Below are 17345 nucleotides of genomic sequence, written 5' to 3'. Positions count from 1 at the left end.
ACTAACTTACATTAGATTTGTAGCCATACCATAGATCATAAGGAGTTTGATTTGAGTCTTTCTTTAGCTATACTCTATTTAAGGTATGAACTGCAGTACTAATAGCTTCCTTCTAGTATTTGATTGCAACATTATTTTCTATCATTAATGTTCTTGCACAATCCATGATGGATCTATTTCTTCTTTCAGCTATACTATTCTGCTAAGGTGTATCAGGAGCTGATGCTTGTCTTTTAATTCCTTTCTCAATGTAGAATTCATAGAATTCATTGGATATGAATTCACCACCTATGTCTAATCTCAAACATTTTAACTTCTTTCCAATTTTTTTTTCTACTCTTGCTAGATACCACTTGAATTTTCAAAAAGCTTATGATTTTTCTTTTAGATACATTATAGCCATCATTCTAGAATAGTTGTCAACGAAAAGAATGAAACACTTTTCTCCACTATAACTCTCTATTCCAATAGGTCTACATAAATTTGTATGCACAAACTCTAATATTTCTTCTAAATGATAGTTTTTTCTTTTCAAACTAGTCTTTCCCATCTTACCAATTTGATAATTCTTGCATAGACCCATATCAAGTTTCCTCAAGCTAGGAACACCTCTTACTCTTTTATGTTTAATTATCTTAACTTGATTATCAATGTTTACATGACATAATCTTTTGTGCCATAACCAGCTTTCTTGTACTTGAGCAATAAAACATGAACTTTCACTGAGATCAAGATAAAATAGATTACCTTTTGTTTGTTTGCTAGATTCAACTAGATTTCCTTTTCCATCCAGTAGTTTGGCCTTCCCATTCATAAATTCTACCTTGAATCTAATATTATTCAACTGTGCCACACTTTGTAGATTATGTTTTATTACTTCAACCCAATAAGTATTATCACATATAAGTTTATTGGTTAATGAGATATGACTTTTTCCTTTCATGCAACTATGTTCATTATTTCCAAATTTCACACTTCCACCATCATATTATTCAACATGTTCAAACTTTATTTTATCTCTAGTCATATGATGTGAGAAGCCACTGTCAATAATCCATGTATCATTTTTTCTAATATGAGAGAGATAAGTGCCATCTTATCTCCTTCATCATCAGATTCATCTTTTACAATAATATATGGGTAAGTACAAGAAGTTGGGTCTCACTTTTGGCCAAAAAGTGAAAATGTTTTTCCTATTTTTGAATTTTTTTGTCAATTGATGTCAAAATTTGAGGCATTTAGATATTGAATATAAAAAAAAATTAGATATATAAATTTTAGTTTCGGAATTTAGTTTTTAAATATGTAATTTATTGGTGTACCCATATGATAGATTCAATTTTTTGGATGGATTTTTAAAAACTACTTTTTCAAAATGCTTGTTTCAAGACCATACCACACTCATGTACAAATACCATAATTTGACACAAATAAATGAATTTTCGTAAATCTTTTTAAAGGGAGTTACCTAATACACCTAAGATTGATAATGGTAATTTTAAAAATTTTTTATTAAATAAATTTTTTAAAATTAATTATTAAGTGGCTATAAAGGTAAATTTTAAAACCTCTCATACACGGACACCATAATTTGATCAAAATTTCACTTTTTTCAAAAATTATTATTTTTAGCCTCAAAAGAATTGTATGTGGATTGATGACATATAAATTAATTTAGGAAAAATTATAAAATTAAAAAGATATTAAAATTTTAGTTATCTTCACTATTTTACATTTAGGTACCACCTTTCATTAAAAAATAATCCAAAAATAGTAAATAAAATCATAACACTATAAAATTTATATTTTTGAAATCAAGACAGTGAAAGATCTAATGGGTTTTTGTTTCATAAAAAAATTCGATTGGGAAGACCCTCTAAAAAATTATGGCAAGGCATGAATTTGTTAGTTCAATACCTTAGCCAAATCTTTAGAGGTCAAGGCATAGGCCTCGTCTCAACAAGCTTATCACAAACCAAAATTTGAGGTGGGAGAAGAAAAATCCCGCCCAATGTTGTAAGAAATGGGCACCCATTATTTTAAATTCAAAAAATGAGTACCCATTTTGAAAATGTCAAATCAGCATATACAAAATCCCCCCAAAAAACAAAATTTTAAATTTTTAGAAATGGGTACCCATTTTTTAAAAGTAAAAAATGGGTACCCATTTCTAAAAAATACAAACTTTTTATGTTTTCAAAAATGGGTACCCAATTTTAAAAAAATGGGTGTCCATTTTTTAAATTTAGGATCAGGTGCCCGAGCCTAAAATAGGTACCCATTTTTGAAAAATGTGTACCAGTTTCTAAAGGAGCACAATCTCAATCTATGGACTTCCACAAAATTGAGACCCAACTCCTTGCTTTTACCCATATAACATATCATCCTCACTATTATCAAAATCTTTAGCTATAAAATAAGATTTCTTACCTTTGTCCTTATAGTCCTTATAGCTTTTGAATTCTTTCATGCCTTTGTACTTTTTACTTTTCTTTTCATCCTTGTTTTCTCTATTTGGACACCTAGCAAAAATATGACCAACTTCTTTACAAGAAAAATAGATTAGAGGAATCGTGTCTTTGTACTTTCCTCTGCATTTGGAATATTTATTTGCAAGTAGGGCTTCAACAATTTCAAGATCACTATCAGAACTTTCTTTAGTTTCTCCTTCACTTCTTGATTGATTGGTTATGATTTATTTCCCTTTTCCTTCATTGAGAATTTGGCTTCGAATGCAAACTCAATATTTTTGGAACTAGGAACATAGTTATCATAGTTATCCAACTCAAAAGATGTCAATCTTCCAACTAGAGCATCCAAAGTTATTTTTCTATTTGTATTACATCTCATTTCTTGAATAGTTGACACTCTAATTGTATAAATAGAAAGAAGATTTCTGACTATCTTGCTTACAATTGTTTTGTCATCAATTTCTCCTCCAAATGCTTTGATTGTGCTTAACATGCTTTGATTCTTTCCATGTATTTTGTAATGTTTTCATCTTCTCTCATTTTCATTTGATCAAATTGTCCTTTGAGACTTTATGCTTTAGCTCTTCTTACATTTTCATCTCCTCCATAAATGTCTTTTATTTTTGGTCCACAATGCATGAGCTATTTTGTAGTCTTTTACTTCATTAAATTTAGTGTAACTAAGAGCAGATGCAATATCAATCATCATGATGTTATGATTCTTCTTTTTAGCAATGTCTTCAACTGATAATGTTCTGCTAGGAGTCTTATTTTTAGCATCAAGATAATTATAACTTGAATCGCTAATGGTTGCTAGACGTAACCTTACAAGTCCTTGCCATGTTGAAAAGTTGTCTCCATTCAACTTGGGAATCTCTCTTCTATAAGACATCTTGATCTTTAGCTTAGGTCCTTGAAACCTTTTTTGCAAGCACCAAAAGCTCTGATACCAATTGCTAGAAATATAAGAGGAGAAACATAGGGGTGAATTAGTTATTACAAAAATAAATCTCATATCCCTTAGATGTTAGTGAAAAATAATCTCTAAAAATTGAACTTTGCTGATTCTCGGTAAACACACTGAAAATGCGATAACTCAGTAAATACTAAATATGCTCGGAAAAAACCTAACATGAAAATCTTAAGATGATATATGTGATTACTGATTACTTTAACTTAGTTGCAAACACATAAAAAAATAGCATGAACACATTTGACACAAAGATTTAACGTGGAAACCCAATTTGGGGAAAACCACCAATTGCTACTAGTTACTATTTTTCACTCTTCTAAAGTGAGCCATGTTAGGAACCAATCCTGGTAAAGGTTACAAAAGACACTATTAGGTGTGACCCTATTGCAAGATTTAATTACCCTGTAAGGAGTGGCCTTGTTAGAGGTCCTTAAATAATTCAATAGAAATGCCACCTTGTTAGAGGATTTACAAATAGTTGTTAACCCAACTTTGTTAAGAGATTTAAATCACTACTACAATGGTTAGAGAGTAAAAATGACATGATTTGATTTGGATGTAACTAAATTGCTGATTATAGATCTCAATTTTGGCATGTATACTTGATCCTTCTTGATCAAATATTTTTTTTCGCTTCACAACGATATACTTCTTATCCTTCTAATTCGCTTCCACTTAGCATCATTAGATCTTCAAAATGTTTTCCATGCACTTCCACAATTTCTAATCCTCAACTTGACCTTACACACACACACACACACACACATACATATACATATACATATCTTTCATATTGTCAAGTCAGCTCAAATATGACTTAGAATAATTAAGATTCATCTTCTTAGTTAGCTAGAACTAACAAATAAATCAATTAAACTCAATATGACAAAACAAGAAAATCCTTCATTAGCCGACTTTTCTCAGTAGAAACTAACTTAGAAATGATTTTCCCGTAGTAACCACGTGAACTTGGTTAACACTACATATACACAAAGTTCCTTTAGTAACCGAGTGAGCTCGATTAACACTGGTTCTATCCAACCACTCTTTCATTAATCAAGTGAGCTTGGTTAACACTCATCTTTTGCAAACTTTCCTTTGGTGCCTAAGTGAACTCAATAGATACTACTTTCTGAACTAGGCAAAGTCTGGAATGCTCAATAGATATAGAAAACTATCTTCAATTCCTGAGTGAGCTTGGCATACACTAATTGATAATGATATGACATTTTGTGTAACATCAAAGATAATACATAATTAATCAATTGTTCCAACAGTTAGTTAATTGGTAGATAGTGAGACTTCCATCTATTAAAAGGATATAGAGCATCAGGTATGGCAAGATGCTATGGTTGAGGAACATTCTTCAATAATATAAAATGATGTGTGGGAGGTGGTTTGATCATGGTAGATCTATAAGATAAATCATTGCGCAAATGGTAGAATCAAGAAATACAAGACAAGGTTTGTGGAAAAGGGGTTCTCTCAAAAGGAGGGAATAGAATACTAGGAGAAATTTTCTCCTATGGCCAGGTATACTTCTATATGAGTTATGATCTTAGTTGTAGCACAATGGGATGGCACATCCATAAAATGGATGCTAAGACAATATTCCTTAATGGCGAGTTGAAGGAGGATGTATTCATAGAGAAACTAGAAGGCTTTGTAGAAAATAGCAAAGAGACCCACATGCACATATATAAGAGGGCCTTGTAAATAATCAAGAAATCTCCCAAAGCTTAACGATATGAGTGCATTGATATTTAATTGTAGGAAATGGGAATTTTGAAGAGTGAAATAGATGCTACCTTCTAATACTTGGTGGTTGGGGGTGAGGTTCCCATTCTTGTTCTTTATGTGGATGACCTATTTTTTATAGGTAGATAAGGGCTCATAGAGGATTGCAAGAGGGACATTGCAAAAGAGTTTGAGATGAAGGATTTGGGACTTAGGAATTACTCTCTAGGGGTGGAGGTGTGATAGATTGAAGGAGAAAATTTCCTTGGTCAAGGGAAATATTGAATCACAATATTGAAGAAATTTAGGATGGAGGATTAAAAATCCATGTCGACACCTATGATCATGAATTGGAGGAAGGTAGATACATATAGGGAAAAAGGATTTAGATCCCACCTTATATAGGTATTTGATTGGTTTTCTCATGTATTTGGTCAACATTGGGTCAGATTTAATATTTTTTGTAAACTCTCTTAGTCAGTTCATGGTTGAACCAAAGAGAATGCATTGGACAAAGAATTAGCATGTGTTATGTTGCATGGTATACTTGAGTGTGGGATTAGATATTTTGTAGGCGAAGATATCAAGTTGATAGGATATATTGACATATATTGGGAAGGAAGTATAGTGGAAAAAATTAGCATTTAAGGGTGTTGTTTTAGTTTTGGATTAGGAGTTGTAACTTGGTTCAGTGTGAAGCTTAAGTCTATGAATTTGAATTCAATATAATAAAAATACCTAGAAGTTGGTATGGAGACATGTGAAGCTATATGTCATCAAAAATTGTTATTAGAATCTTTTGTTTAAAGGGTTAGGTATACTCTAATACATTGTGACAATCAGAGTTGTGTTAAGTTGTTTAAGGATCCAATGTTTCATGATAGGTTTAAAAATATAGAAATTAGATATCACTTCATCAAAGATTGTGTACAATGTGGAATTGTTCAGATATAATACATACCTAGAGAGGATTAGGGAGAAAACATTATGAGTAAGGCATTTGGGAAGGTAAAATTCATCTTGTTCAGAGATAGCTTGGGTGTTGTGTAGAACAAATTCCTCACTAAGAGGGAGTGTTATTTGAGTTTTCTTGGACAACTATTTGTCCATATGTAATTAGTTTGCAAATAAATTTTATACTAACTAATTTTTTGGAGTAGGAACAATTATTTTTTAAATAATCAACCACTTTTAGAAGCAACTGAAAACTAATTTTTTATTGGTTGTTGGGTTGTTTTAATCTCAAATTTTGGTTTTCCAAAGGATAATATAAAAAGGGGCCAGGGGGAATTTGGAGAACACAAGTCAGGGAAGCATTTTTAGTGTTAGAAAATGAATTTGTAGTGATAGAAAATAGTCTTGTAGTGTTAGCAATGGTGTAGTGACAGTGTTGGGGATAGCAGTGGGGGAATATTAGTGGGAGAAATTGAAAGGTTGTCGAAGTTCTACTAGTATGAGGAAAGGAACTTTGGTTCTCTTGATGTAGAGAAGTTTACCATACTTAATTCCTCATCTATAGATTCAATGGTTTTCCCTTAGGGGTTTTTCCAAGGATGATTTGTTTGAAAACATTGTGTTCATTGTGTTGCTTATTTTTTTCCATATTTTTATTGGTGAAATTGTAGTTGTATTATTTTTTGATATTAGCCATCAATTAATTTTTGCTAGTTAAATAATTGTATTAGATAGGAAATTAATAATTAGTGTTTGCAATAGCAACTTTCACACTAATCACATATATTGCAAATGAATTAGGATTTGAAAGAGATATACTCACTAAGGAGCTTGTAGTCAACATATTGTTAGTTTCTATTTTTTGACAGCTATTGTAGTATGATTCTTCTAGAGGAAAATTCATTGAATATGATGTTTTGGAGAAGACTTCTTGTGCAATTAGGAATTGGATAAAACACTATCTTGGTGCCTATTTAGATCTCAAAGTGGACTACATTTTTATTCACTACAAAGATTAAATGTGGTGTTTTGCAAGGATGTGATATATTGCATGAGTTTAATGTGATAGGACCCATTTTGTATTCCCAAAAAGCATGTCTTGGGCTTGAGTTGTAGGCATGCATCTTAATACTATAACTTTCTTTTGAGTTTTAGATAGTTTTTATAGTCCACTATATGATTATATTCAGATTAGGGTAGTTTCTATCTTGCATAATGTCTAGAACATACATTGTTACAAAGGATATTTTATAAGGTCATATTATGATAGGCTCTTCTTATATCAACATATATGATTTAGAGCTATTGTAAGAGCAATTATAAGGTCAAATTGAGTTGCTAGACTATCTTTGATATAGATTCTAGGTTTGGTAGACAATTTTTATATATGATCAATAAATAACAACTTTCTTTCAAGTTCTTTCACTCAGGAGCTCTTTTGAACTAGTATTTTCTATATAAAATATATAGTAGATCTCCACTTTCACCTAAATTAATCAGATCTGGTACTAAGGTTTATATTATATAATTCTAAAATTTGGTCATACCTAATTAGATATAAGCACACATTAAAAGAAGATGTGGGAAATAACTCTAAACTTGTGATTGATTCATTACATTCAAATTATTTTTTTGGTTATTGAGCAACTGCAATACTTGACAATATTGACAAAAATATTGTTCCATATACTTTCTATCTCTAATATGTATATATTTTCTCTAGGGTGTGCCTGAAAATAATACTTCAATAAATCAATTTTCATTTGGGTACTATTCTAAGAATGAAGGTAAGTTCGTTTTCCTAACATTTAGTAACTTGCATGCATCTCACTATCTTAGAGTTGCCAGAGGTAGGAGACTGGGGATGTGAAACAGGGTTCCAATTGACAAAGTAAGATGATTCTAGAAACTTGTAACCCTAGTGGAAAATCCTATTAGCTAATAAAAAAAGGTATAAGTATTAAGAATTACTAATGTAATGGATAAAAAAGAGAACAAAAAAATCAATATCTACTTTTGAATAAAATGATTTCAACCATTTAATGTACCTTTATTCTACAATTAATGTGGCTTGGATAAATAATAGAGAAAAAATAAACTGCCAAATGTTTCTTTTGCATCTAATATTGTTGCAAAAATACACATAAAGTTAAATAATGGAAATGATGTTGACCAATTTCCCCAAGAAAGTTTGGTATGTAGAGGCCAATAAACAATGTTAACAAAAACCCTTAGATTCAGATGAGTCTTGTCAATGGATTTTTGTGGGAGGTACAAGTTATTGTGTGCACAATTGGCTCTAAATCCTAGATTTATCTTTGTAGGAGGTGGTCTATTTTGATACTTTAAATATCCCACCTTAAAACTAAGATGACCAAAATGGTTCACCTAGAACACCTATATCTCTCATTAATCATAGATGGATACCACTATCCATGGCATGTGTAATCATCATTTATAGATTCTAAGGTATGACACTCTACAAAGAAATAATTGATACAAGTACAACAAAAAGAAAATGGTTGACTTTTACAATGACATCAAGAGTAAAATCATTAAATGGATTTCATATGAAACTAGGATTCTCCTTTAATCAATATGTAAGAATAAAAAATAATCCATGCATAATTAGATCAAGAAAATTGAAGAATCTCATTGGCAACATCTCTCACTATAGTGGGGAAAAGTAAAAATTATTAAAAATTTCCATTATGTATAAGAAAAATTAAATTTACAAATATTTTCTTTCCCTTATTCAAAAATATTTAAATTTGTATATTTTTTTACCTTCTCCAATAAACTAACCATGAATTCTAAAAAATAAGCCACTAATTCCTCGTTTCAATATGTAGACGTTATACTATTAAAGGAATGAATCAAGAAGCTTTTCATAATCTCATTATTTAATAGGGCAAGGATTTATTAGTTCTTAAAAGTCTTTAGAAACTTAAAATTTCAAGCAAAAAAATACCATGTAATACATATATAATTTTAATCATGTGAACACAATTTTGTATAAGTGATTCTATAATTTTATTTTGAAAATAGTCTATTTTGTGTGCAAATAAATATCTTAGGTTTTTAATACATATAATTATTTATTTCTTAATTTAAGTATATATATATATATATATTTCATAACTATTACATGGGAGGGAAAATCATGTAAATTGATTAAAGAGTGCCCTATGCAGACTAAAATAGGCTCCCAAAGCCTAGTATAATCATATTGACAACAACTTGGAGAAGATGTGCATTGTGAAGAGTGAAGTAGATTGCAATCTATACTATACTATGACTAGACAAAAATATCTCATTCTTGTTTTGGATCTATGTGATCTATTTTGGATGAATCCACAAATGATCATATGATATTGCAAGAGAAAATTATAAATGTAATTTGAAATGAACAACTTGCAGCTATTACACTATTTTCCAGGACTTGAGATGTAGTAGATGCATGTGGAAATATTTCTTATTCACTTGAGATACGTTTCAAATATATTGAAGAAGTTTAAAATGATGGAACGTAGACTTGTATGCTTATGTTAACCAATTAGAAGAACACTAAAGCATCAAAGAAGGAGGATATAGACCCAACCTTATATAGAAAGCTTTTTTTGTTTCTCATGTATCTTATTTTCAATAAAAGTGTAAAAATAGATTTTTGGGGGACTTGAAACCTTGCATAGTCTTTACAAAAGGTGCATCATTAAAGTCCAAAAAGTCATCTATGCTAGCCTAGATAGCAACCCTTAAACAAAACTAGATATCTTTGATATTAGATCATGTGATTTGATATTTTTGACTTGATATATTTTATTAAGTTAATGACTATTTAATTTGGAAATTTCAAGGGCATCACAATTTGGGTATGATAATAGAAGGACATGGTTCCATTGATTTATTTATCTTCATGTTCTATTCTAGATTCCAAATTTTTGTTCCTTTATCATGTTGAAGTTGAGATTTAAATAATTGTAATGTACTTTACTATTTATTGTTATTAAGAAGAATGACTATGGGTGATTATTCAATATTTTCTTTTCAACCCGAAGGACATAAAAGATTCAAGGTGACATAGGGAGAGAATTTTCTATTGGTTATATAAGCATTTTACAAGTAAAGGTGCATGGCTATTTGACATTATATTATAAATGATGATGCCATGTTATTTATGTATAATTTTGATGCAAAAACTATATTTTATTTTTAGTAGATATGATGAATAAGTTATTTTGCTTAATACTTTAGAAATAGGTATAATTTTTATTTACTATGTATTTTTTTGAATTGCTAATGGATTGTGGATACATTTTCTAACACTATATTGTTGTTGTGTGGAGTTGAATATCTAAACTAAAGATAAGAGTTGAATATCTTCATTTTTAATAGACTCTTTTTACATAGAGAAAACCTCAAAGATATTCATACATTACATTTTTCTTTTTCTTATAGAAAATTAGTTTTCAAAGGTTGTCAATATTAGTAAGTTACAATATCATAAAATTTGATCTATACCAATAAAACTACATTTGAATTTATTTATTCTATTGACAATTAGATTTAATGATTAGATAAATTGATCAACATGTAGGCACATGTATCAAATAACAGTTAAAATGGCAAATAAACTAAGCCAAACTTTACAAAAACCAAATGTTTTAACAATACATGTACATCCACCATAAAATATTTTATGGAAAAACGTGAATATAAAATAAATACTATTACAATTAGTAATACAATTATAGATCCCAGCTTCACGTGGCATGTTTTACAGTGTATGTTTCTCATCTAAATAATACGCTCTGCCTGAGCATTCATCATTTAGTTCCTTAAATGACATGACATCTCAAATGAGATGCCATCTAATTGCTCCAGAATGAATTAGTGGTCATCTCGCAGTTACATCTTGTGTCTAAATTATTTTTTAAGTAATGGTAGGTCGAATGTTACGTCTCCTAGTGATGCGTAAACGGCCTAGTGATGTGTAAACGGCCTCTATTTCATGTATGATTTGCTAGATATGTTTGCATTTATGATAATGAAAAGCAAGGTCCGTATTTTGTCAAATCCATGGCTTATATGAAGCCAAAGCATTCAATCCAAAACTTACATCTAAATGGTGGTCCTAGGTATGGCTTACATGTGAAAAAACGCTTTTGTTGAGTATCCATTATAAAGAACATGTCTGAATATAGTAACAATGAAAAAAGGCAAAGAAACGATAATGACACCATGATCATATTGCAATTATGATGGAAACTATATAAAGCATGTATTCCAACCTATGAAGTACCATGCAATACTGAGATCTAGTACGCTTGTACAAGAGATTTTAATAGAAATGGCTTTTGGGTATTGTGGTAGCAAAGTATTTCATTTGTGCTTTATGGGCCTTCTCCTTTCTTGCATGATGCTTAGTAATGTAGATGGATATGGATGGAAGAAGCAGCTTCCAAAGCCATGTAACAATTTGGTGCTTTATTTTCATGATATAATTTACAACGGGAAAAACCTAGAAAATGCAACATCTGCTCTGGTTGCAGCCCCTGCGTGGGGTAATCTTACTTCTTTTGCTGATCCATTCTGGTTTGGAGACATGGTTGTCTTTGATGATCCTGTTACTCTTGACCACAGTTTCCACTCTCCCCGTGTGGGAAGAGCTCAGTGATTTTATTTCTACAACATGAAGACTATTTACAATGCTTGGTTCGCCTTCACATTTGTGCTGAATTCAACAGATTATAAGGGCGCCATAACCATTAATGGAGCCGATGGGCCATTGCTAGACAAGTACAGAGATCTATATATATGTAGTTGGTGGAACGGGTGATTTCTTGATGGCAAGAGGAATTGCCACTTTTGCTACTGATGCAGTCTAGGGAACTGCTTATTTTCAAGTCAGAGTTAACATAGCACTCTATGAGTGTTATTGATAGTTACAAACAAAATGGAGAGCAGAATAATGCGCTTAGCTGTTTAGTAGGGTTATGGATTTGGAAATAAGTGACATATGAATTGGCAATTGATTGGTTGATTTGTGATCATAGGTTTAATTGGCCTAGCAGTTTACCAGTAAATTGATTATTTTATGTTTGAGTTTTGGATGGTTAGGGGTCTTAAGCAGAGAGAGTTGTAGAGTGGTTGAAGGAAACATGTTAGACTTGGACCAACAAGGAGGCAACCCACTCCTACAAGAGCTTACGTCTGACTCCTAATCAATCCACATGAATTGTAAGTCAATATTTATGCTGTTTGAGTTAGCTCTTTTAAATGAATGTAATGGCGTGCTTTATTTGTATGTTTATGAAAGGGTTTTCTCCTCCTTTGTTATATATTATGAGAAAATTTGGAAAAAATTCTATTAATTCAGATATGAACTTATACATTGATCTTTTATAATTAATATGAGAATTAATTTCAAAATGTTATATTATTTTTTAATTTAATTTTGAGTTTAAATATGATAATGAATGTTAAAAGTGTAATATTAGATTTTATGAAGTTAAATATTTAAATGTTATTAATCAAAATTCATTCACGTTAAAAATGTATTTTAAAAAAATGAAATAAAAATTAAGAGTAATATATTTCTTTGTATATGAGAAATGGAGGGTTTTTGAATTGAATTATTTCAAATTAAGATCTATTGAAATTCTTAATTTGGCCCTTGATTTTGCTCCCTCTCATTTGGAGTTTCTACTTAAAGCTAAGAATAAAGAAGATGTTTTCCTAGCTTTGGATGATTGGGTCTACAATAAAATCCATGTCCTCATATCAATGGTTGCTACCCTTGAAAACCATCTAAAGGATAAAGTGAATGCGAGGGAGATTTTGGAGGTTGAGTGCATGGGAATCCTAGATCACATAAATCTTAATGATGACAAGCTCAACAAACTCATAGAGGAAAGTGATAGTCAGATTAATTCCTCCTTGCAAAAGATGATGAACTTAATAGTGATTGACTTGGATGGCATTGAGTTGAATGTGGACTTGGGTGACAAACAAAAGAGGTTAGCTGCTAAGCACAGGCCTGGGAAGAGAACTAGGGTAAGCTTGAACAAAACATTGTGATTTCCAATCAAAGCCATGAATCAATTGAAGAGTACAATAGTGGAGGTCGGTATCATGATGAACCAAGCTACTAAATCTTTTAAGGAGCTTGTTTAGTGTTTGATCTGGTCTTGTCCTCTATTTTATCTAGTTATTCTATGTGTTGTAGTTTTGTTTGTTTTCTAGTAGTTAGTAGATGGGTTGCTACTTTTGGTTTGTATTTCTAGTAAAGTTTTAATTTTTGAGTCTTTGTTGAATATCTTTATGTACAAGTGTTTGTTCAATATTTTAGGTCCCCTTTTAAAACCCATTTTTACCTTAACAAAAAAAAATCCATTGAAACTCTCAAGATTTGGTAGCAAGTCCTTAGAGATAACCATTTGAAAGAGTTGAAATCCTTTAAGTTTGAATTTTCTTTTTCTAGATTAAATTTTAAAGTGAACAAGAATATTTATTTTTGTATTCACCAAATTTAATATATTGTGATAAACAACTCACTAGATGTGTTGACAATTTTTTTGTAACTTTAATGCAATGTAATATAGATATATTATAAAATATTAAGTTTGGTCTTATAAATATGGCATATGATACACTTAAGTATAAAATTACTTTTTTCATAATTTAGAAACAATAAATGTGCATTCACTATGCATTATATTTGAGCCTAATAATTGTCATGATTAAGATTCTATAATCCTCAAAAAATTATTTCAATGAGTCAGTATTTGATTAAAATTAACATTTAAGTGCTTAATAATGTAACGACATATACAAAAATAAAATATTTAGTTAAAAATAAGAAACAAAATATGACAATACATAAAAAATGACTTCAGTAGCAACTAGTAAAAAAATAAAAAGTTAAAATAATATTTGATTTTCCCTTTTTATACATGTGATGAGATGGTTGGTTTTTTAATGACATGATCATTTCTAGCCTTATGAATGTGCTTACTTTTTATGGTTTATATCATAGTACAAAAACCATTATTATTCATGATGTATTTATATGAAGAGAATATTTATGTAATAGTCAACCCATGTTCATTTTTTATGAATATTCAAATGTTCTTATGCAATACAAGGTAGGTGTACCTCCAAAGGAGATGACCAAGCTCCCAACAAATATATCACATCAAAAGTATAACACAATGCAATTGCACATAACACATTTTATTAGCAAGAGATCTTCATATACACCACTAAATATTTATTGATGACACAAATCACATACAAAATGTTAAGAAATATGGTAGAATATATGGTCTTCCTGATTATGGACAAAACATTCCAGATTATACACCAAACTTGCTACCTTAAGCTTCTCCAAGTATCTACTTCCTTAGTGATACTAATCTCAATTTCCTTTTCATTCCAAGTCTCAAGGAAATTATATATATAGCCACCAAGACACACAGGTCACCTTAGAGTTCATAATCTCCAATAATAGGAAATGTAGTATACAATATAGGTCTGACCCTCAATTAATTAATCACTAGATACAAAAAATACATTACAATAAATAATGTAGCCTCAGATATAGATCCACATGTTCTCCAACTTCCTAGATCCAAGAGTGTATACGATAACTATTAAATATAGAACCTTGTTGAATTAAACACCAAACATTGTATGAAGAGAAACATGTAGGAGATCAACATTTGAGAAGATAACTTCCACCACTTGTAACATTGAATTACATACACTTAGAATAGTGTTCCATGATAGGTCCACAACATGAAGCCAAGCTTGCAAAATATAGAAAGAAAAAATAAGTGCTCATTGAATCAAATTGTTAGATAAATATCTAGAATACAAAAAAGAAAAACAAATATCTTTTTGAGAGATGCAAGATTTCCACCAACCCAAGGGTGCTCTTACATTAGACACCCAAGGTGACAAAAGATGCTCCATAAGGACTTATGAACATCCAAGAGAATTCAGAATATAAAGCTCATGTTACTTCTTAATCCACAAATCCTCTTCATTAATCAACATAGAAGTTTATTTAAACTCACTATTGGAATCAACCATTCTATTAGATATTCGAGATCTACTACTACTACTACTACTGTAACTTCAAGGATTAGACAAATAATATTCATTAAATCCGATTATCTATTTAGAAGATTCATTTCCTTTATGTCTAGTCTTAACAACAAGAGAAGATAACCTCAATTAAGACTATCTAGAAGCCTTAACCATAGGTTCTAATGTCCTCAAACTAATAGTCTTGAAAACACTTAGGTTCTTTTCTTTGATATCTTAATCATCCTTCAAAGGAATTAAAAAGAAATTCTTACCCCGCTTCTCAACTACAATAGTATTCTTTCTTCAATCATGTAGATCTCATCTATCATATTGCTAAGGTCTTCCAAGTAGCACATGGAAAATACTCATGTATACTACATCACATACAACTTCATCATTAAAAGGTCCATATTGAAGTTAACTAAGGATTTTTTTCTAACCTAGACCCAATGATCATATTGAAACCAATTGATATTATACGGAGTAGGATGTTTCAATCTTTACAAACCAAGTTTCCTAACCATTTCTTCATAAACTAGATTATCAGTGCTCCCTCCAGGTAAAAGAACAAACTTGTGTCACCTTTATTAAGAAACAGGATATTAGAATGTGATAGTTCAACATTAATGACAAAAAATATGGTATTTGTGTTTAGAATTTGAAGATGATGTAAACTGATGAAATGTGTAGAATTGGATGAATTTTATGCGTATAATTTTTTTGAGTAATAATTTATTCATTTTATTTTATTTTGAAGTCCCATTTTTAACTTAAGAAAATATAGGGTATAGTTTTCGTTAAACTAGTATATCCAAATCTATTTTTTTGTTTTGATTATAAAATATCCTATAGATGACATGTATAGCTAGGGAAGAAAAAAAGAAATAATTATTATTTTTGTATATTTTCTTTGTTATAAGTACTCAAGCTCAACCTTATCAAAATCCAATAGTTTTTTCCTCCTATCAAAACATCCCTTTCAAATCTACACCTTCTTGTAAAAAAATTACATATTCATGAAGAGGACTCTCTCACTCTAGAGATAAATATATTTTTAAATTCTTTTATATGAAATGTTGAAATATCGACTTATACTATTTTAAAATTATAACATATTATAACTAATCAAAACACTCAAAATTTTGTATAATGATGATATTGAATCTGTGATCTATAAAAGTGTATTTTTAGTTTTTGAAAAAAAAAAGAGTTTTGATAGAGAAATGAGATTTGACCAAAACATGTTTTGGTATCCTAAATGGTGACACAAATCTATGCTTTTACCCCTCCATCCATTATAACTTTATACATTTACCTTGAGATTTAAAAATAGTTTTTAATAAGTTCCTTCTTTAGATTGGTTCCACATCATGATTAGAAAACATGATTCTTCTCATCAAAAGAGATTCTCTAACTTTTGCTGAAGCTAAATCATTATTAGAAGATTTTAGTTTCTATTCTTGTTGTATTACCAAGTTTTTTTTGTCAACTTTCACACTAGGACATTCAAATTCATGATGTCTATCCTTACCACATTTAAAACAAGTACCTCTTAATAAAAAATTCTTATTAGAAACAATTTTCTTATCCTTGTCAACTTTAGTCACTTGTTTATGTTGATTTATGAAGGAGTAAACTAGATGCTAAGGGGTTGGGAGAGTACGGCAGCGAGGGGGGGGGGGGGGGGGGGGGTTGAATCAGAATCTATAAAAATTTATACTTTTCACAGATTCATCCACATCTATCAATAACTTGTGCATGCAAAACTATAAATGTAAACTTTCTTGTAACATGTAAATCAGTTCAATTGCATGCATGAAAGTAATAACATAGAACACAATATTTATTACCCATAAAACCTCCAACTGTTCAGGTAAAATTGGGGTCTGGATGATACCCACAAATCTTCACTACTATAGTAATAAAGTTAAGCAATTAAGGTTACAATGTTTGACCATAAAATATGATCTACCTTGTGAGGGGTCCACCCTGTTAAAAGCTTAAGAAACTATTAAGTTTCACCTTGTTAAAGGATTTAACACTTACAACTAAGTAAGGAATCTGTTAGGAGATTTCCAAAGATTTGTTAAGAGCAATCTGTTAAGAGAGTTACCCAT

General features: G+C 30.3%; 1 pseudogene; it reads left to right on the top strand.

Annotated features, from left to right (window-relative positions):
• Positions 1 to 11485: 11485 nt before the first annotated feature.
• On the top strand, positions 11486 to 12077 carry LOC149539541 (disease resistance response protein 206-like; annotated as a pseudogene).
• Positions 12078 to 17345: the final 5268 nt, after the last annotated feature.

This window comes from Cupressus sempervirens, chromosome 9, assembly GCF_028749045.1.
Source record: "Cupressus sempervirens isolate cs-2001-9-10 chromosome 9, ASM2874904v1, whole genome shotgun sequence".
Lineage (NCBI taxonomy): Eukaryota > Viridiplantae > Streptophyta > Pinopsida > Cupressales > Cupressaceae > Cupressus > Cupressus sempervirens.
Note: the sequence above shows the minus strand (reverse complement) of the source record. Positions and strands in the feature narration are given on the sequence as shown.